Source organism: Eurosta solidaginis, chromosome 5 (genome assembly GCF_040869045.1).
Source record: "Eurosta solidaginis isolate ZX-2024a chromosome 5, ASM4086904v1, whole genome shotgun sequence".
NCBI lineage: Eukaryota > Metazoa > Arthropoda > Insecta > Diptera > Tephritidae > Eurosta > Eurosta solidaginis.
In genome coordinates this window covers 91,164,675-91,188,094 of record NC_090323.1, presented here as the reverse complement: position 1 = coordinate 91,188,094, position 23,420 = coordinate 91,164,675, and the positions used below count along the sequence as shown (strand labels likewise).

The window sequence follows — 23,420 nt, the reverse complement described above, 5'->3', positions numbered from 1 at the left end:
CTCCATTATAAACTGCAAAGATTCAAATAAAAAATAGTTTATTTTCCTCTTAAGTACATTTAACACCACACAATTCCTCATTGTTTTTTGCACTATCACTTTTTCAGGACCTCCTTTTTAAAGAGGTCCTTTTTGAAGGACCCACATGCCGGTGGGTCCCTGCTCGGGGGCCAGTTAAGGAGACGAAGGACTAGGGCTCCAAAAAATTTAAGTTGGGGCCGCCCCCGCGGCTCCATTATAAACTGCAAAGATTCAAATAAAAAATAGTTTATTTTCCTCTTAAGTACATTTAACATTTATTCTCCTTGATCTCCCAAAACAGACTGAATTTTATTCTTAAATAAAACTAACTCTAAGCTTCTACATTAGTTTAAGCGATTTCTTATTTGCTGACACTGCACTTCCCACGATTGGCAAAAATAATATTTTATCGCTTGCGTGGCAAATGATACGATTTGCATTTTGTCCGCATATCTATCGCTTACGCTGCAGTTCTGCAATTATTTTATTCTTTTATTAAATAAAATCATAAAATTAAAAATTGCTTCAAATAAATGTTTTCATACATTTAAAGCAATAGGGGCAATCCCCTCATAACTCATACAAATAGACAACATTTGTTAATTCGTTGTACTTTTATAAATGGAACAAAAACAGCAACAATACCAAGTTTCTTTGAAAACCGCCTTACCAACAAGCATAACTTTCACACATAATTACATACGAAGTATGCAGTATTTAAAAGAATAAAATATGCAAAGAAGGCAATTGGGAATAACTTTACAACAACTAAGGCATGACGTGGATGATTGCGTTTGTAGCAACTTCAACCATCGTAGGAGTACGGGTTCAAATCCCACTCCCGGGAGAAAAGGCTTATAATATATTAAATATATTTTCAGAAATTATTACATATATTTTATGAAATTGACAACTTACGTGAACGGGCGATTACGTGTACCTTTGCTTGCTGCTGGATTCAAAGAGGACGAGACTCTTTTCCACATGAGCCGATGAACCCACGATACAGCTCCTTCGTTGGGTTTCCCGGCAACAAAGTTGCCGTACCGCGGGCTCACAGCGGTAAAAATCTAAGATACATACGTACTACCACTCACACATGCCTGTGTGTATAGTGATCACAAGAATATGTGGGTGGTAGTAACGAAGGAAAATAAACAAAGAAAGTTATGTTACGAGGGGGGGGGGGGGGGGGAGATATATTTAGGCCTGTGGCCTAAACATACCGGCCCCTTGCCGTAAGCAACAAAGAAAAAAAAAACTGAAAAGAAAAAAAGGAATGACACGCGATCGCACGTCCAGTAAGGCGTTATGTCGATGTGCAGATGCGGACGGCAAGCACTGCACGTCGCACGATGGACTTCGTGTATCGTTGTCCTGTGAAGAAAAGAAAAGAAGTTATTAAAAATACGTACGTGGTTTTTAAATTCCTTGCAGTAATTACTTAGTTTTTATGAAAGGCTCCTATTTTTGGAAGGCCCCTGAGACTACCAGCCCGAATACGGTCGGTTGGGTCAGGAGGCCGCCAACTGTTGTTGCTGGCGTTCCGCTCACCATCAGTTAGGCGTATAGATCAGCGCCGAGTGTAAGACGAACTGGCGATGAGCGGTAGAACTGCGGATCTGCAAGCCGCATAAATTCAAATGGAACGGCAACCTTTGGATCCACATTGGATGGCGGAATCAACCGATAGTGGCCTTTGACCACGGCGGCTTGGGTAGTGACATGAGTCGTTGACCCGAACTTGCCGCGCAGAATAAGTGTGCATTGCCCTGGTCCTTGGCGCTCTGACTGCAAATCGCGTACCAGCTTTGCATCGACGGTGGTGCTGGCGGCGCAAGGATCAATGATCGCACGAACCAAGTGTAGGTGCCCACGTGATTCGACGCGTACGATGGCCGTCGGCGCAATGGGCACGAAAGACCGCATGATGGGCGCTGGAGTGGCTGGGAGCAGCCGGCCGGTTCGGAAGGCTTCCGGTGTACCGCGCGATAGTGCTTGTATATTTTGGGCGTCAGAATGGTATGGCGTCGATTTATCTCGCCGCTGCTGTCTTCCGCGTTTCGATGACTTGGTCGGGCCGCCTTGGAGTCCAATGTCGCGGTGCCGCCAGTTTCCTCGTTCGTTTCGACGTTTGTTTGCTTTCGCCGCGCTTCTTTCGTGTTGTAACAGCGGCCGGAAACTGCGCATCCCATGGTTGACCGTTGACGGTCTTGTTGTCTCCGTTTTACCTTTTTCTTCCGCCTTTGCTCTCTCCTCCTCCATTTCTTCCTCCTCCACCTGCTGAGCCCATGACTTTGTGGGCCCCATTAGGTGGATTAACAACGTGTCATCGGACGGGTTGCCGTCGCCAATGGTTGTTGCATCATCGCGTTCAGAAAGACGCTCATCTAGATGGAGCGTGGTGTGGTGCTTTTGCTGGCACCGTTTGCAGCGTTATTTACTTTTGCAGTTGTCAACGCGATGAAACGGCGACAAACAATTCGGGCAGTATTTATGTAGTAGGACAGCCCGTAACCTTTCTTCGGGCGACTTGCTTCTGTACTCAGCGCAGAGTCTCATACTATGGTTTCTACCGCAGAGCTGGCAGGCGACGTCGAAGCGCTTGGCGCTCCCCTCTGACTTGGCCAATAGAGTTTCGAAACGGGTCATGATCTGAAAGAATATTGGTATCATTGATCATGCCCAAATTGAGGTTGGCGGAATGTTGGTTGGGTGACGTAAGCACAAAAAAAATATTATCTCTCATATATTTTCGCAAGAGAAAAAGAAACATTTTATTGAAATAAAAAATTAAAGGCCATAAGTAAATACTTATGCGCGCAAAGAAAGGAAGAAAAAACGGATTTAGCACGCATCCATGCGATGTGGCTGTTGCTTTAGCGCCTTTAGTACATTTTATAATTTGATTTATGTCGGTAGATGTCACCGAAGTAGTCCTAAAATTTATTTTTGATTTGTGGTGTACTTTGTTTTCACAACAAGTGGCCTGCCACCACACGGAACGGTTCCAAACCTGACTGAAAAGGTATTACAGAGTTGCACTTCCACCATTCAACATTATTTTGACGTGTATTGTCGATAATGTTGAGATTCGTGGAATTAAGTATTTTAAATCTCGACCAAATGAACGATTGGTCGAGATATGTAATACGCGACATGTGTGGCGTGTTGTGCTCGATATGACGTGCGGCTTGTAATGCGTGACGTGTAGTGCGTGACGTGTCGTGCGGCGTGTAGTGCATGACGTGTAGTGCGGGAGATTCTTGCGCATGAGGCCTAACGTTTGTATTGCAATAATCATTGACAGTCAGACATTAAATGTAGAGATGTTGACGTCTGCTACGCTTTTCCATTTCCTGAATGAAAAAAAATCATTGAGGTAAAACACGCGGTGGTGAGAAAATTTCTATAATGCGTAATATAGTTTTTTTATTAGCGTGTGTTGTGCATATGTATGAGAAATATGTTAGACATGTTTAACTTTTGAGAACAGCATATATTTATTTAAACAGTGCTCGAATCTTACACTTCCTTCATTAGAGAAATTTCACACACACGCGTTGTCTCACGAATCGTCGTTCAGCGGCTCTTTGGACTCTTCATCTACCGTACTTGGGTACAAGCGCGGCAGGTTATTCTTTTCCAAACTAAAATTATCTTTGGTGGTTTTACGATATAGCGGATTTTCGAAATTTATAGAGGTGGGACGCCTGCTGCAATGACGATAAACGACCCAAAGTATCACCCCTGTCACCAGCCCAAAGCCGGCGATCGAGCCAATTATCACAAATGCAAAATAATGGGTATCTGTTTGCGGTGAGATTATACTGCCTTTGACATTTGTTGCATTACCAGCCGGATGTTTGTCAACCTCTGTAGCAAATGTTTGCCCGGTTTCTGTTGTAGTTTGGTAAGTATCATTATTGTTGATGCTATTATTTGTAGGAACGTGGGTTTTTGCAGTTTTGGACTTCTTTGGTGAATTTCTGCGCCGCGTTTTGGCGGCGCTAATGTTGATTTGAAATTTGAATCTTCGACACACATCGTATAACAATTTCAGACCGGTAGGGCAGGCGTAAGAGATACGCGGGCTATGTGCGCTTGGCGAACACACAAACAGCATTATGATATACTAATAAATACTACAAAGAAACAAAAGAAGGAAAGCGGCAACATTTGTCCATTCCAAGGCAACGCATTCATATCATATTATAATTGTGTGCAACTGGCAATGTTGGCCATTGCCTTCATTCCTGCATAATAATACAATTGAGGTTTAAATAATATCAAATGTTAAAATACTTTATAAGAAAAGATACGCGTTTGCTGCAAGCACACCGCATTGTTGAAAAAATAAATGCCATATGTTGTCATACAACGACATCTTACATCAATTTAATGTGGCATTCGTTGCGCTGCCCTGATATCTGCACCCGCTTGACCAATCCGATACATTGCAAAGTTGGCCGCCGTACCTATTGGAGCAGTGCTTGTACTCGCTACAGCGCCGCTGACTAGTGCTTTAATACCCATTGATTACGTATGAGCCGCACTGTGACAAGCCCCAATCAGTCTCCGATAGTAAGTTTAATATTGCATCCATATTCTCTTCGGGAATGTCACAAGCGTCAGCACGGAATGCCAAAAATTCATATAATTTAGTAGCACTCGTTTTGCGTACGTGCACATGAGCGAGTCCAATGAATATGGCCAATTTAGATAGAATACGTTTGGAAAGATGTGGCACTTGCACCAACTGGCAATAGACATTTATGGTAGATATTAGTTTGTATAGTTTTTTGTGTCCTTTTGTTTCGATGTTCAACAGGCGATAACTTCGCCAAATGTATTCGAGTTGTCCAATAGTACATCGTTAATGGTCCCTGAGCTTATTAAAATATCTAAAAAGTTCAACATTGGATACGTGACCCGCTCATGCATGACATTCTCTTCGAAATTAGTAACCACCTCCTTACACAAACGTGGCACTTCTGCGGGGTGTGTGCGTAGAAATTCGAATAATGCTACCGAAGAATATTTTATTAAAGATTCAGTTAGCTGTCCAATGCTTGCGCTTATATAACCCATACGTATGTATATGCTCTTCCAAATTATTATTGGCACCCTTTAGATAAACATGAATAATTTCAGCATTTGCTTCTGAATGATCTTCAATGTTATAGAAGGCGCGACAAAGTTCGGCAAAAGCAGCTATGGCACGTTCACGTATAACTGCAGCTTTATTTAGCAAACACTTATCCACAATATATTGCCAAGAGTCAAGACTTGCGATCGATATCTCAATGCGTGCCATACTAAAATTCTTAATGAAATCAGTACTACAAGTTTTCATTATTTCACCGCTCATACCACGATAGAGATCACGTTGAACATATTTTGGGATTAATTCATTGAATTCAGTTAATAGTTGATTTGAAAGCAATCTTTTTGCCTGCGCCACCCTGTTCTTCTGCCTTGTGATCCAATTCACTCAGCGCCGACGTTATCTCATCCAAATAACGTTCCAAGTAAATCTCTTTAATATCGGCGCGTACCATGTATTTCGCAGCTAAATATGCTGCATATTACTGCATGTATCATTTGTTGGCCGAATAAAGTTGACAAATATCAAAAATGCGTTCCATTTTAGATTTCGTTTGTGCGTGATTCATTAATATTTTAACATCATTTATGCCGTTCCCATCAGTAATCGCAGGGTGGCCTGCATCACTAGCAGTTGTGGTATAGGCGTCTAGACGTGACATATGTATTGACATCCACAGTAATAACATATAACGCGTTTCACAGTTATTATGTTGTCGGATTTTGGCGTTCGAGCAAATCCAATGCGAATTCCAAGTCAGTCAATTCGTGTGGCAAGAATTTTACCACCACTTTATATGTACGCACTTTGCTAAGCATATACACATATTTAAATGCAGTATGAATTGCATTTTCTGGTAATGCTTTATCGTGCACTTTTGCCAACAATCGCCCCAACAACAAATCCCAAATATGGATCAAGTAAATGAAGCTGCTCTTGGTATCTGGACAAAACTTCCGTATATCTTTCGTAATTCCGTTCAGAGCCTGATACATCGCAGTACTTCATTGTATCGATCGTTTCAAGTACTTGATCCAATTCCGTAAACTGTTCCAGCGTATTTGAGGGAACTTCATCTTCCTTCAGTTCCTCGCATTGCAGCATTTTCACACTGAATTTATTTAGCTATTCTGCCGAAAATTTGTGCTTAAAATTTTGTGTTTTTGAAACAGCCGGTTGCTGGATGTTTGTAAGATTTTTCGAGGTTTTATTTCCGCGATTTAGTATCCATTGGGTGCGCCGCGGTTCATCGGACGATACTTTCAAGAAAGAACCTGCGCTAAATAGTAGGCGCTGGTTGCAGGTCTGTCGTGACATTACTAGGGTAAATATGATTATTGATCGCAGAAATGGCGTTTCTCAAGATTTGTGAAAATTTCAGAGAGCGAAAAGAAGGGTTCTTGGGTGTGGGGTTTTAATGTTAACAAGTAAGGAAGGCTAAGTTCGGGTGTAACCGAATATTACATACTCAGCTGAGAGCTTTGGTCAGGACTCTCCGAAGCCCTTGATCCCAGGAGTGAGATTTGGACCCGCACTCCTACGATGGTTGAAGTGTTACCAGCGTATTCAGCCGCGTCTTGCCGTAGCTGTTGAAAAGTTCTCCCAATCGCCTTCTTTGCATATTTTGTTCTTTTACACACTACATACATCGTATGTAATTATGTGTTAAAGTTATGCTTGTAGGTAAGGCGGTTTTCAGAGAAACTTGGTAATGTTGCTGTTTGTGTTCCATTTATGGAACTAGTTCCATTTATGGAACTACAACGAATTACCCAATGTTGTCTATTTGTATGAGTTAAGCGGGGATTGCCCGTATCGCTTTAAATGTATGAAAACATTCATGTGAAGCAATTCAATAATTCGTTAAATAATCTGGGAAAGCTTTTAAACAACGTGACATCCGGACGGACGAGGCTCAGTATACATAGGTAGTTCATTTTATTTAACTGTTGTAAAGAAATGTAAATAATACATTTGGATACTCATTTAAGTGATCACAGTTGGAAAAAATTATTATACATTTAAGCCCAAGCGGTTACGGGTGCAATGTGTCAGATATCGCAAACCCAAAAACCCGTTTGAGGAATTTGGCAATAGGCAGTTGAATTTTTATGATGATGAGAAAAGAAATTATTCAATTGTATTCTGCGGCAGATAGTGAATCTGCGTTAGGGTGTGTTGGCCTCGTTCAGGGGAAAGAGAGCTGGGTTATTTGTGTGTTGGCCTCGTTCGGGGTGAACGAGAGCTGGGTTTTTTGGGATAAAGGAATATGGACTATTAAAGTTCATTTTCGTTGTCGTTGGGCGGAAGTAGTACCAATTTCGCTATTGGTCTCGTAATTTGTCCTTTGATTGTATTGACGTCAACAACACGTACACGGTTATCGGAACCTGGATCTGTGTTGACGATTCTCCCCATTCTCCACTCGTTTGGTTGCAGGTTATCCTCTTTTATGACGACTAGGTCCCCGGGTTTTAGGTTGGGTTGTGGATGTTTCCATTTATACCGTTTCTGGATCTCGGTGAGATATTCTGATTTCCATCTTTTGCAAAAGGTTTGATGAAGGGCTTTCATCTTTTGCCATCGGTTTACAATGGAGGCAGGGTTTTCACTACAGTCAAGTTCAGGTGGAGCTAAAAGATGCCCACCTACGAGAAAATGGCCTGGAGTAAGCGGCTCCAGGTCGGAAGGGTCGTTGGATGAGGGACTTAGAGGTCTCGAGTTGAGGCAGGCCTCAATTCGACATAAGAGGGTTGTAAACTCTTCGAGAGTATATTTATGATCGGACGAGATCTTTTTAAAGTGGGTCTTAAAACTTTTTACCCCCGCTTCCCACAAACCTCCCATGTGAGGAGCGCTTGGCGGTATAAAATGCCATTCTAAAGTGTGATGGCTGTATTTATTCAATGTTCCGTCCCTTGCTTCACGCAGAAATGCCTTAAACTCGGATCGCAACGATCGCGAAGCTCCGACAAAGTTAGTACCATTGTCGGAGTAACGTTTTTCGGACAGCCTCGCCTGGATACAAATCTGGCGAAGGCAGCTAGGAAGGACCCGGTACTAAGGTCGTTTGTCGCTTCTAGATGGATGGCTTTCGTCGAAAAGCAGACGAAGAGGCAAACATATCCTTTTGAAATTCGACATCCCCTCCCTCGGTAGGATTTTATATCGAATGGTCCCGCGAAATCTACCCCAGTGTTGGTGAAGGCCCTAGTCAAGGTGGTGCGCTCTTTCGGAAGGATCCCCATAAGTTGCGTTTGGGTTCGCTTCCTGTAAATAGTACAGACCTTACAGTTGTGGATAACCGACCTTATCATGACTTTAACGCGTGGGATCTAGTACTGAGTGCGGATATGACGTAGCATCAGCTGGTTCCCTCCATGCAGTGTGGTCTCATGAGAGGATTGAACTATAAGTCTGGATAACCTGCAAGTATAAGGAAGAATAATGGGATGACTTTCGTTATGGGACATGTCTTTGGATGCCCCAGTCAGCCCCCAGTTCGAATGATGCCTTCGTCATCTATGTATGGGTTCAGGGGAAAATCTCACTCTTCCCATTTATTAGTTTTCCTGACTTCAAATTTGCGTACTCTTCTTGATAATGTTGCCTCTGGCATATTGTTATCAATCCTCGTGTTGTTTTTTCTATTTCGTCAGGAGCTATTGAATGAGAATCCCTTTTAAAAGAGGCTTTAGTTGTTGGGTGCGTATTCTGGAAAAACGGAAGAATATAGGATATAACCCGCAAAGCCCTCGGTAGATCGGAAAACCTATCCAGAATATCAAAGTTATTTTTGACCGAAGTTGTATGAACTTTCACCCTCTTTTCCTCCATATTCGTATTGTAATCTTCTTCTTGTGTTGGCCAATTTTCGTTGTCTTCTTTTAACCAAGAAGGTCCCTGCCACCACAAAGAATTGCCGATTAGATCCGAAGCGAGGAGGCCTCTGCTCGCCAAATCTGCAGGTTTTGACGCAGAGTCTACATGCCGCCATACTTTGTCTCCAACTTTGTCGATGATTTTCGGTATTCGATGTGCCACAAACGTTGACCACGAACATGGTGGTTTTCGGATCCATGCCAGTACTATAGTAGAATCTGTCCAAAGGGTTACTTTAATATTGGAAAGTTGCATATTTTCTATGGCCGACTCTATTTCTGCAAGTAGGACTGCGCCGCAGAGTTCCAATCGTGGCAGTGATATAGTTTTGACCGGGGCTACTCTCGTCTTGGCCATCAGCAAGTTGGTGAAGACTTGATCCTTCTTTGTACGCTCAGGAAAACAGTGGCGACATATGCTTTTTCCGAAGCATCGCTGAATCCGTGTATTTCGACGCCGTCCTTTGGGGTAAAATGAACCCATCGCGGTATGCGGATATCGTTGACTTTTCCGTAATTTTGCATAAATGCGGTCCAACGATCTAGAGTAGTTGGTGATACTTCTTCGTCCCAACCTGTCCCTTCCAACCAAATATTTTGCATTATTATTTTGACAACAATTACGACTGGTGCCACCCAGCCAAGAGGGTCGAAAAGTTTTGCTATCGCAGACAGTATAGACCTTTTTGTTACAGTAGGGTTATTATCAAATGGTTTCGCTGCAAAGTAGAAGTAGTCGAAATGAGCGTTCCATCTGATACCGAGTGCTTTTACCATGCTGGTGTCTTCAAACTCAAGAAAATCCTCACTTAATAAGTGTTGCTTCGGTATACCCTGTAGAATTTTCTTGCAGTTGGACGTCCATTTTCGCAATGGGAAACCTGCCGATTGCAATGCCGATGATATCTCGTCCCTTGCCTTGATTGCAGTTTCGATGCTGTGTCCACCGGCGAGTACGTCATCAACGTACATGCAATTTCGCAGTATATCTGCTGCCATTGGATGCGATGTCTCCACGTCATCAGCCAGTTGGTGCAGCGTCCGAATCGCAAGATACGGAGCACAATTAACACCAAAGGTTACTGTTTTCAATTCGTAAATGTTAATTGGGTTTTCGGGGCATTTGCGAAATATGATTCGCTGATATTTTGTTTGGTCTTCATTGACCCATATTTGGCGATACATTTTCTCTATGTCGCTGTTAAATACGTATTTGAACAGCCGCCAACGTAGTATAAGAATTGTCAGGTCGGATTGAAGAATCGGACCTGGATATAAGGCATCATTTAGACTTTTGTCATTAGTGGTAAGCTCATTAAACAAAGCTAAAGTTATAGTTGTCTTGTGAAAGGTTGGAAAATTTGAAGCGGACGGTGAATTTTTCATAAGGAAATATTTAATTTGAAAAAAGTTGGTGAAGTTACTTTCAAACTTCTAAAACAAGTGAAAAAAATATCCCTTAGCATTATTTTGTGAGTTTGTTCCTAAGTTTGTGTTTTGAAATCCACGAAAAGCCAGATTGTAATGCATTTTTGAGCGACGCATACACAACTATATCTTGAAAATTTTAATGCCGATCACACAGTAAACTAGTTTCGAACGCACACCCAAACATGATGGAAGTTAAACAGAATACACCCACAGACTTCAATTCATTGTCGGCAACCACAAGCAATGGCAAGCCCGATAACATGGATATTATGTCCGAATTAGAAGGAGCAAATAAACTTAAAAATGATTTGCTGAGTAAAAATGATTTGCCACCAAAAATGGCCGGCTCAATGATGTTTCAAATGGTTTCACCGATGCTGGAGATGGTTTAGATCTCGATGAGCTAATCGATTTGAATGATGCAGTAAATCCGGCTCGAAGGACCATGAACAAATGCGTGGTGGCAACGGCGCGCACCCACGTATTTGTTAAATAATAGTTAAGGCGAAAAAAGGGGAAGAAAATAAAAACACCAAAAAGATTTCGTATTAATAAAAAAAGGAATTCACAGTGTTTTCTTTATTCAATGTATGTAAATACAACAAGTGTTAAGGAAGATTTTAACAGATGTTGTGAAAATGAAAATATTAAATATATTTTCAGAAATTATTACATATATTTTATGAAATTGACAACTTGCGTGAACGGGCGATTACGTGTATCTTTGCTGGCTGCTGGATTCAAAGAGGACGAGACTCTTTTCCACATGAGCCGATGAACCCACGATACAGCTCCTTCGTTGGGTTTCCCGGCAACAAAGTTGCCGTACAGTGGGCTCACAGCGGTAAAGATCTAAGATACATACGTACTACCACTCACACATGCCTGTGTGTATAGTGATCACAAGAATATGTGGGTGGTAGTAACGAAGGAAAATAAACAAAGAAAGTTATGTTACGAGGGGGGGGGGGGGGGGGGGGGAGATATTTTAGGCCTGTGGCCTAAACAGAAGAGATTTACAAGTTATAATCGAAACAGCTGTCGCCTTGTCCATCCTGATGTCACGTTGATTAAATTTTTCCCAAATTATTAAATTTCTTTTTTCTTCTAAGCTCAGAACCATAAGTCATAAATTCTCTGAGCATCTTAGGCAGGCTTTCATGCAGGTAAACACTGCCATAACCTGCTTGGTCAATGCCCGATAGTGCAAGTGACTTCTTATTTGTCTTGCGAAAACTTGCTGTTGCTCTTAGTAGTTTGGTACGTTCATATGCAGAGAGCAACTTCACTACAATTGGTGAATAGTTGTTGTTACCCTTTTCCGTTGTGCTTTTAACATGTTTCGTGCGGAACGTATCGCGCAGTGGAGGTAGTTTGCATTGCACACGATTGCAGATTTTTGCAAAAATATCTGACATATTTTCATCAACATCATGTGGGATGCCGTTTATAATTATGTCGGTGGCGACTGCGCTGCTTTCGATTTCACCGAGTTGAGCGCGAACAGCCGCTATATCGCTATTTAAGGTGACAATGTCGAGGCATGTGTTCTCAACTTCAGTTACTCTCTTCTGCATCTCCACTATGTTATGCTTCAAATTCGCTGTTTCAGCAGATACCTCACCAAATCTTTGTATTAGCCTTTCCGCAGTACTCTTCACTACTGTGTTAAGCTCTTCAACAATGTTTTTTCTTTGCTCTTGCAATACTCTTTCCTCCGTTGTCTTCATAACTGCAGTCAGCTCTTCAATAGACGACCGATCACTACGAGTTTCTCAGACAACAATATATGCCGTATACGTAATGATTTTCTAAAAGTTGAAGCCTCTAGCTCTTAGTATGGCACAGGAATTGCGAGAAGCTTCTTATCTGAATAAACGGCTGTATGCGATATATGCTATATATACAAAGGATTTCTATGATAAATAAAGCAGAAATCACGAAATATTGGTGATCTGAGGTATGTACTATATATCTATATATGAGTCGTTTATTTTGAAAGTGATTTAAGTCCATTTAAAAAAAAGGAGTTAATGATAACAATAATCCCAATCCTATATAATCTTTTTATATAAACAATTTAAGTCCCGTATCATTATAGTCGCTATGATTTTCGGGACTTGAAAATTAGTTAGCTAACAAAAAAAAAAAAAAAAACACAAAAATAATAATAATAATTTGGAACTGGTTTAAGTCGACTGAAATTAAATTTCATAAAAGATTAAAAAACACTAGTGACGAACCTGTAACTTGGGTAAAGGTATGTTGGATGCGATTTATAAGAAGTGAACCCTATAAAATGTTTTATAAAGAATCTATGGATTTAAATTACTTGATTTATTACCTTGTCGGGGAAGACCAAGGAATTTCAACAAAATAAAATTAACACCATTATACAAAAATGTATGTCCCATTTCAACCCTTAAGTTTAAGGGTATGATAGATTTACTAAGATATATACTACCTATGTACCATGAATATTTTAACAACCTCACACATTGTCTAAATGGGGAGAAATAATATGGCAAAATCTTTAATATTATCCTTAATAAATAAATGAATGTCAATTAATTTTTTTTTTTAAAATGAATTAATATTTATTTTTAAAAACATTTTTGAAAGCTTAAAAATATGTGGACTTATTCCTTTTCACAAACAAAAAATCATTTTATTAATTTTGAAAGCAGTTTAAGTCCATTTTAGATTCTGAAACACAGCTTATTTTTCTAGTAAAGCCTAAAACACGTATTACGTTATATATTCTAACATGTTAAGGTCACAAAACCATACAAAAAATTAATACCACTTAACAATATTTTTGAAACAAATCAAACAAAAACCCTTAAATATCTCAATATAAGAAAAAATGGACTTAAACCACTTTCAAAATAAAAGACTCATATACTAACATGCCATATACGAAAGCTTCTGGTGAAATTTGAAGATTATATCGTATAAATTGAGGAAGACATGAAAAAAAACTCATCATATTCGATTGTATGGATAATGCTATAATGGTTCGATCCGGGCGGTTCTGACGAATGCCTAATCGGACACCTAAATGTACCCGCTTACCAAATTTTAACAAGACTTCTGAAATATTAGGGGACTAGTTTGCGTTAAACCAGACAGACAGGCATGGCCAAATCAAACCTGATCAATTCGGTATACTTACATACATATAGGTATATATGTGGATCTATCTCTTCTCCCTTAAGGACCTACATTTTATTATTTTATATTATTCCAAGGAAAAATAGCTTGGAAACCCAGAGAAAAATTAGCCCACAAAATTTAAATGGAGAAACCATTACTTCAAAAAATTTGGTAACTAAAATAAAAAGAATTGAAGAATACTAAATTTTGCAATAAAACAATGATATACCAATATAAAATTTGCAATAAACAAAATGAAAATAAATTCACCACAGATTCTTAAACTCAACACCCTAGCTTCAATTCAATGTAAAAGAAAAACAAATAATAATAAAATAAACAAAAATAAAAAAACAAGTGCCGAAGACGCATACCTTTCATGAATGGAGCTGAACAATAATGTGTTGAAATTTCAAAAATTCATAAAATCTTATCCATATGGGATATATTATACATACGGCCGATCTTAATGATTTTTTCAGACAACATATGAAAACATCGTGTGAAATTTCGAGCTTCTAGTTAGAATGAGAAAGGAATTATTATCAACATATGTAAACATCGTGTGAAATTTCGAGCTTCTAGTTAGAATGAGAAAGGAATTATTATAGTGGTCGGTTTGGACAAATTATCAATCGCGAACTCAAATATACAAGCTCACCAAATTTCATCAGGATGTCTCAAAAATTAAGGGACTAGCTTGCGTTTAAGCCGACAGACAGACAAACAGACGGACAGGCATGGCTAAATCAAATTAGCTCGTAATCCTGACCATTTCGGTATACTTATTGGCGGATCTATCTCTTCTCCTATAGGGAATTACACTTTTGGGATTCGTGACAGCCTTAATATAAATAAAATAAACTTAAGGCGCTATAAACTCCGAAGAGATTTTATGCGGACCTTCTCATTACCGCTGCGGATGGGTAATTAAATACACACAAGACATGCTTTCCGAGAAAGAGCTTACCTCCAAAGTGGTAAAAGATATTGATTTCAATTTTCCTCAGGTTTTGGAGATAACATGAGATTATCTTGCCATGTTCGAAGAAAAATTGAGTTTTGCCGCCACATTGCTTACAGCGGGCCGGGCTAGTTTTTCTATTACATGATCATAGACGTCTTTACGTATGACATTATTATTTGCATTGGTACTACGTCCGCCCCAGCTCGTCGTGAAACAGATTGTGTTATCAATGCTTCTGCAACTTCCACGCGGTAGTCAAATATACTCATAAGTTTAGTGTTGGCATATTTCTTTCATAAAACTTCTGTTTCCATGCATTCACCATAGCTGCGTGGAATTCATTTACAAGCAGTGGCCAATACCATTTCTTTCCAGGCACTATTATTTGATAGTTATTTATGGCGTTGTCAAATAAATCAACGCCACCCATGCGTTGATGATGGATGCGGAGATGACTCTTTAAGTCCCTAGGCGGTGTTGGCTCATCAATCAGATATCTGTTGGGATGTCCAGGTTTCTTGGTATTCAACAGGAACTGTTTGGTTAGGGTCTCATTTCTCTCCCTGATGGGGAGTATTCTCGCCTCATTATGTAGATGGTGTTCTGGGGACATAAGAAGACTGCCCGTGGCGCTTCGGAGCCCAGTACTTTGGCAGGCCTGTAGCTTCTTCCAGTGGGTAGTTTTCAGGCTTGGCGACCATATAGGGGACGCGTAACGCGCAAACGGCTGGCCAATTGCTTTGAGTGTGGTAATGAGCGTTTCTTTGTCTTTTACCCAAGTACTGCCAGCAAGGGATTTGAGGATTTTATTACGGCTCTGGATTTTCGGTACAATTGCCGCTGCGTGCTCACCAAAATGTAGATCCTGATCAAACGTCACATCCAAGATTTTGGGGTGTAGGACAGTCGGTCGCGTAGTGCCATCGACGTGGATGTTTATAATGGTCGACATTTGTGACGTCCAAGTTGTATATAAGGTCGCGGATGATTTAGTCGGTGATAATGCCAGGTTTAGCAAGGCGAAAAAAACTGAAGAGATCAGGGAGGTAGCCGTATATTCTGTTGCAAAGCTCATCGATCTGTGGGCCCGGGCCTGTGACCATTATTGTGCAGCCATCGGCGTAAGAAACGATAGTAACTCCTTCCGGTGGCGAAGGTAGTTTTGATATGTAAAAAGTGGGGATAGGACACCACCCTGTTGCACCCCTCTTTTAGCTCTTCTTGTCTTTGATGTTTCGTTTCTGAATTTCACCTATGCCTGCCGACCACCCAGATAATTTGCGGTCCACCTTTTGAGACATGGGGGAAGGGTAGACCATTCCAAGTCTTGCCTTAACGTGCCATGGTTGACCGTATCAAAAGCTTTTGATAGGTCTAGCGCTACGAGTACTGTTCTATGGTGGGGCTTCTGATTTAAACCGCAACATCAAAATTTTAGAAATAAGATTTTTCAATTAGAAGAAAATTTTTCTAAGCGGGGTCGCCCCTCGGCAGTGTCTGGCAAGCGCTCCGATTGTATTTCTGCCATGAAAAGCTCTCAGTGAAAACTCATCTGCCTTGCAGATGCCGTTCGGAGTCGGCATAAAACATGTAGGTCCCGTCCGGCCAATTTGTAGGGAAAAATCAAGAGGAGCACGACGCAAATTGGAAGAGAAGCTCGGCCTTAGATCTCTTCGGAGGTTATCGCGCCTTACATTTATTTTTTTTTTTTTTATTTAATGGCATATAGCGCGGTGGTGGTGCTATGGAGTTTTCTAAAGCCATGCTGATGACAGGCTAGCTGCAAATTTGCTTTGAATTAGGGGAACAAAATGGCTTCAAGTATCTGACAAAGGTGGAAAGAGACAGGTTGAAGACATGTGCTAAATTTTAAAATCCTCTTTCCCTATGCTTTTAAGCATCGGCATGGCTATGCTGTCTGTGCCCACTGCTTTGGATGGTTTAGCATGACCGATGGCATCCTCAACCTCTTTGGCGATGATGGTAGTTGGTGACGCGCTGAACTTATCTTTACGTGCGAGTCTGTTGGCCCTGCGTCTATTTTTGTAGACCGTAGAATGCATTATGTATTGTCGGCAGAAAGCGCTCGCGCATTCTTTCTCATCCGACAGCACTTTGTCGCCAAAGGCAATGGAAAATTTGTCATTGTGCCTAGACGGATTCGATAGGGACTTTACAGTGGACCAAAGTTTACCTACACCGGCAGAGCGGTTACAACCGATTAGGTGCTCCTCCCATTTCGCCCGCTTGTGTTCATCCCCAAGCAATCTGATGCGTTGGTGTATATCCCTTATTTGGGGGTCGCCGGGATCGAGCTGTCTTATGAGGTCACGTTCTCGCGCTAAACTTGCGGCCTCTGCCGGGAAGTGAGGCCGAATTTCGGGAATTCTACCGGCGGGAATGAAACGAGCCGAGGCGGATTCAATGACCTTGCGGAAAGCACGCTCCCCTTGGCGGGCATCAGTTGGGATAGGGAGGGCAGCAAAGCGGTTGTCTGTAAAGAATTTGTATTCGTCCCATTTTCCTTTTTTAAAGTTAATGAAAGTGCGTTTTTCTGCGATGATGAAGTCGGCAGAACGCTTGAGCGAAATAAGTATAGGCAGGTGGTCCGATGCCAATGTTACCATCGACTGCCAGTTGACGCAGTTTACGAGTTCTGCGCTCACGATTGAAATATCCGGCGAACTGCGACAGCTTCCTACCGTACGTGTGGGGGCGTCTCCGTTTATTGTGCAGAACGTCGTTTCTTCTATTTGATCCGCTAACATCTCACCCCTACTGTCCCCCCGCAAGTTTGAGTGCCATAGATCGTGATGGGCATTGAAATCGCCTAAGATAATGCGATTGTTTCCAGTGAGTAGGCCGCTGATATCAGGGCGGTATCCACTGGGGCAACAGGTGACAGGAGGGATTTAGATGTTGATGATTTACAGATTTGTATCGCCCGACCGGACAGATGATATTGCACAGTGTGGTGTATGATAAACGCGAGGCTTTCTCCATTTCCGTTCTCGTGATATTTTCTGTGGAAATTATACCCAGAACAGGTCTGCAGTGCAGATCTAGCTGTGAGTTTAGTCTCTTGAAACGCAGCAATACGGATTTTGTGCCGCTTCATGAAGTCGAATATCTCCACGATCTTCCCAGTTAATCCATTGCAGTTTAACTGCAGAATTCTGAAGTGCATAGGGGCAGACGTCGTCACTGTGGGAGTAAGTGACGGGTGACTACGCCTGGGTTGTGGAAGGCCAGAACGTGATTGCTGTTGTGGCCCTGGGACTAGACGTCCTTGGGTAGGCATTGGGGAACGCGGTGTATTTGGGTATGCGGTCAGGCATCACGGTGCAATGAAACCCGTCGGGGGTTGCCGTCGCGGAGACCAGAACTTCTAGGAAAGTGGCACCGTCCATGGCAGGAGCTGCATTGGGCGGATGTCGCAAACGTATATATTCTGTGCTGGCAAACGGTGCAAAGGGAGGTAGGGACTAAGAGTATCTTTCCCTGACCTACACAATTGCTGCCGGAAAAAAGGGGGAAGAAGACGCTCGGCATTGCTCCCGACTCTACTACGGAGATTATAGGTATGAGTGGGGCAGCCGCGTGAGTTGGTGGCGTCGTGGGACGCGAGCAACAGCGGGTACTTGTTGTGGCTTGCTGAGCAGCGGGGCTGCTGGAAGGTCGTGGGGGCGCTAAGGCGCCGACTACGGTACGTCCTAGAACGTGAACAGCAAGGAGCCACAAAGGATTTATAGAAGTTACGTGGACGTCTGGTTTTGGGATCTAGCCCAGAACAACCTGTCCGATGCAACCATCCCTTACACGAGACACACTGACAAGAGTATGACCGTCCTGAAAAGATCCTTTTCCGGCAGATTCATCAAAACCATTTCTCAGGACCGGGGTCAGGAGACGGACCCGGATTGGGTTCGATACCTTCCCGGAGCAAGAGAATATGGGACAGTCCCGCTGCAAGGAGCTGCTGGGAGGATGACAATTTGTGGGAGGGACGCAACAAATTAAATGGGGTTACACTAAAATGGCAGTTCTTAGTCGGGAAAAATCCCGAGTCGCTCCGGTAGATAGAACCGACGGCCTTGGGAAGCGTCATCTAGTTCTTCGTTATCGCTGATTGCATCAATATCATCTGGCGGCGTAATAATAACATTTATTTTATCTGCGTACTGACTACTATCTTCCTCGTCGCTCCAACTATCCACTTCTGCCTGCAGTTGCGCAGAGGTCAAACATTTTTTTTTTTTTAAGATTTTCTTAACTTTTTGGACGAATAAAAACTTGCGTTTTTTTTTGGTTTGAGATTGTTGGCCAGAGAGTATGCCTCCACACGACATGTATTTCTCTTGTTTGATAGTTCTGCGATTTTACTTACTACACGAGAGTGTAGAATTTCGCCATGATTTTACTCATTTGTAATTCCAATTGTAAATTATATTCTTTCGCTCTGTAATTTTGCTCACTACATGAGCGTGTAGACAGTATATGTATATATATCCAAATGTTTTATAAGTTTTTATTTGCCGGCTAGAGGTCTGATTATTTAGAAAATAAAACACTTATGTTTTAAATTTTTTACCAATATATTTCGATTATGCACGACAACCGTCCTCAGGGTGAACTATAAACAAACAGAACACAAAATAACATATAATTTACATCAAACAACAATTAACAATTATTAACAAAACTTCTTAAACATTAAAACCATACATTTTTTACACGTCTTTCCCATTCAACGTGGAGTTGTTAACTATTTTTGTTTGTTATTAGATGCCTATAGGAGAGCGCGGTGTTTGCTACATCTGTTTTAGTTGGTGTGTTTAGTATATGTAGCATTTCCAGTGTGAATCTCTTTCCATATTGTTGTTCTTGTTGAAGTACATTTGTTTTATCGAAATTCGGGCAGTGATTTCTTGTTGCACAATGGGTCATAAGTGCTTTTTTTTGGTTATTTATATTTATATCATTCCAATATTTAAAATCTGATTTATGTTGGGCTAATCGATACTTTAATTTAGATTAATTTTCCAACATATACTTTGCTGCACAATTTTTTATCGTTCCCGTTACACGGGATTTGATAAATAATGTTGCTTTTTCCATTTGCGGTATTTTCGATTTAGTTTGGTTAAACATACTTTTTAAAGTGCTCATAGGTTTGTGTGCTATTTTAATATCTTCTTTATTATACATGTCAGATGTTGATAGGCGCTAAGATAATTAGGTACATAAGTTACCGACTTGAATATTTTCGCGTTTTCCTCTCTACGTTGACTATTCGGTGATTTATATCTTTTTAAAAGAGTTTTTATAATTTTATCAGGAAAATCATTAGCTTCTAACAATATCTCTATTTCAATTTCTATGTCATTATGGTAAGTGTCATCTGTAATATTCATCATCCGTCTTATACAGCCCATTGCCGTATTTATGATCATATTTTTGGATGTTTAGAATACTAATTTATAATTCTACCCGATGCTATAGACTTCTTATACCACATTAACTTCAGCTGATTTCCTCGTCGTTTACTATTGAATCTAGATAGGATAATTGTCCGTCGTCCTCGAGTTCCGTAGTGAATTTAAAATTTTTGTGAAAGGAATTTAGTGCATCAAGTATGCTTTGTACCTCGTTTTAATTGATTATTGCAAAAAGATCGTCCACGTATTTAGTTAATGAGCCTAGTTTTCGTGCTGATTTGTTCATCGCATTGTCCAACAGTTCTTCCATTACAATATTTGCAATTATTGGGTAGATTGGTGATCCCATTAGTATATATATATTGTTTCATTATATTTAAAATACCGATTATCTTTAATGCAGAACTTTAATATTTCTATGAACATTTCCTTAGGTGTTTTCGTATATTTTTCTATTGTTGTCCACTTATTTCTTATTATGTAAAGTGCTAGATGTGTCGCTATACTAGGGAACAGTGAAACTGCGTCAAACGATATCATCTTTTCATCGTCATAAATATACGAGTTATTGATCTTTTCTTTAAAGTCTTGTATGTTCTTTATATTATATATTGAACTGATGGTGACGTTTTTCAAAATATCTGCAACGTGTTTGCAGAGTGCGTGTGCTTCCCAAGGCAGTCGGTTCTATGTACCGGAGCGACTCGGGATTTTTCCCGACCAAGGACTGTCATTTCAGTGTGACCCCATTTAATTTGTTTCGTCCCTCCCACAAATTGTCATCCTCCCAGCAGCTCCTTGCAGCAGGACTGCTACATATTCTCTTACTCCGGGAAGGTATCGAACCCAATCCGGGTCCGTCTCCTGACCCCTGTCATGAGAAATGGTTTTGCTGCATCTGCCAGAAAAGAATCTTTTTAGGACGGTCATACTCTGTTCAGTGTGTCTCGTGCAAGGGATGGTTGCATCGGACAGGTTGTTCTGGGCTTGATCCCAAAACCCGACGTCCACGTAACTTTTATAAATCTTTTGTGGCTCCTTGCTGCTCACGCCCAAGGGCGTCCCGTAGTCTACGCCTAAGCGTATCCCCACTACCTTCCAGCAGCTTCGCTGCTCAGCAAGCCACAACAAGTACCCGCTGCTGCTCGCGCCCCACGGCGCCAACAACTCAAACAGCTGATACCACTCATAACTACTACCTTCGTAGTAGAGCTGGTAGCAATGCTGAGCATCAGCCCCTGCCCCCGTCTTCTTCTCCCCCCCTCTTTTCTGGCAGAAATCGTGCAGGTCAGGGAAACAGACTCTTAGTCCCTGCCTCCGTTTGCACCGTCTGCCAGCACAGAATATATAGGTTTGCGACATCCGCTCAATGCAGCTCCTGCCTTGGGTGGTGCCACTTTCCTAGATGTTCTGGTCTCCGCGACGGCAACCCCTCAACGGGTTTCATCGCGCCATGTTGCCAGGTCGCAAACCCAAATCATCCGGGTACCCCAATGCTTGCCCAAGGGCGCCCAGTCCCAAGGCCACAACAGCAATTGCGTCCTGCCCTTCCACAACCTAGGCGTAGTCACCCCTCACTTACCCCTAGAGTGGCGGCGTCACCCCTCATGCACTTCAGAATTCTGCAGTTCAACTGTAATGGACTAACTGGGAAGATTACGGAGATAGTCGATTTCATGAAGCGGCACAACATCCGCATTGCTGCGATTCAAGAGACTAAACTCACAGCAAGATCTGCATTGCAGACCTGCTCTGGTTATAATGTCCACAGGAAAGACCGCGAGAGCGAAAATGGAGGCGGCCTCGCGTTTATCATACACCACTCTGTGCAATATCATATATTTGATCCTGGCATCGACCGCAGTGACAATGTCTTAGAACGTCAAGGCCTATCTGTCCGGTCAGGCGATGCAAATCTAGAAATCATCAACATCTACATTCCCCCTGTCACCTGTTGCCCCAGTGGATACCGCCCTAATATCGAGGCCTTACTCACTGGCAACAATCGCATTATCTTAGGCGATTTCAATGCTCATCACGACCTATGGCATTCAAGCTTGCGGGCGGACAGTAGGGGTGAGATGTTGGCGGATCAAATAGACGAAACGACGTTCTGCACAATAAACGGAGACGCCCCCACACGTATGGTAGGAAGCTGTCATAGCTCGCCAGATATCTCAATCGTAAGCGCAGAACTCGTAAACTGCGTCAACTGGCAGCCGATGGTAACATTGGCATCCGACCACCTGCCCATACTTATTTCGTTCGAGCGTACCGCCGACTTCATCGTCACCGAAAAACGCACTTTCATAAACTTCAAAAAAGGAAAGTGGGAAGAATATAAATCTGCAACAGACAGCAGCTTTGCTGCCCTCCCTATCCCGACTGATGCCCACCAAGGGGAGCGTGCCTTCCGTAAGGTCATTGAATCCGCCTCGGCACATTTCATTCCCGCCGGGAGAATTCCCGAAATCCGGCCCCACTTCCCGGCGGAGGCCGCGAGTTTAGCGAGGGAACGCGACCTTATAAGACAGCTTGATCCTGGCGACCCCCAAATAAGGGATATAAACCAACGCATCGTATTGCTTGTGGACGAACACAAGCGGGCGAAATGGGAGGAGCACCTAAGAGGTTGTAACCTCTCTACCGGTGTAGGTAAACTTTGGTCCACCGTAAAGTCCCTATCGAATCCGACTAAGCACAAAGACAAAGTTTCCATCGCCTTTGGCGATAAGGTGCTGTCGGATGCGAAAAAATGCGCGAGCGCCTTCTGCCGACAATATATAATGCATCCTACGGTCGACAAAGATAGACGGAGAGCCAAAAGACACGCACATAAACCAATTACCATCACCGCTAGAGAGGTTGAGGACGCCATTGGTCGCGCTAAACCATCCAAAGCAGTGGGCCCAGACGGCATAGCCATGCCGATGCTTAAAAACCTAGGGAAAGAGGGTTTCAAATATTTAGCGCATGTCTTCAACCTGTCTCTTTCCACCTTTGTCATACCCGAGAAATGGAAAATGGCCAAGGTGGTCCCGCTACTAAAGCCTGGGAAACCAGCTAACGTAGGTGAGTCATATCGTCCGATATCTCTCCTATCGCCAGTGGCAAAGACGCTTGAGGCCATTTTGCTCCCTTATTTCCAAGCACATTTGCAGCTAGCCCCTCATCAGCATGGCTTCAGAAAACTCCATAGCACTACCTCCGCGCTAAATGTCATTAGCACCCAGATAAATTGCGGTTTGAATCAATATCCCCACCATAGAACAGTACTCGTAGCGTTAGACCTATCAAACGCTTTTGATACGGTCAACCATGGCTCGTTACTGTAAGACCTGGAAGGGTCCACCCTTCCCCCATGTCTTAAAAGGTGGACCGCAAATTATCTGGGTGGTCGGCAGGCATCGGTGCAATTC

The 23,420-nt window shown here is 42.1% G+C and overlaps 1 protein-coding gene and 1 pseudogene across 3 annotated transcripts in view; one reads left to right on the top strand and one right to left on the bottom strand.

Moving 5' to 3' along the window:
- The window catches only part of LOC137253437 (limbic system-associated membrane protein), a 795,865-nt gene that overhangs the window by 244,908 nt on the left and 527,537 nt on the right, over positions 1–23,420 (top strand). The window lies entirely within an intron of this gene.
- LOC137252788 (uncharacterized) lies at positions 4,420–6,232 on the bottom strand (annotated as a pseudogene).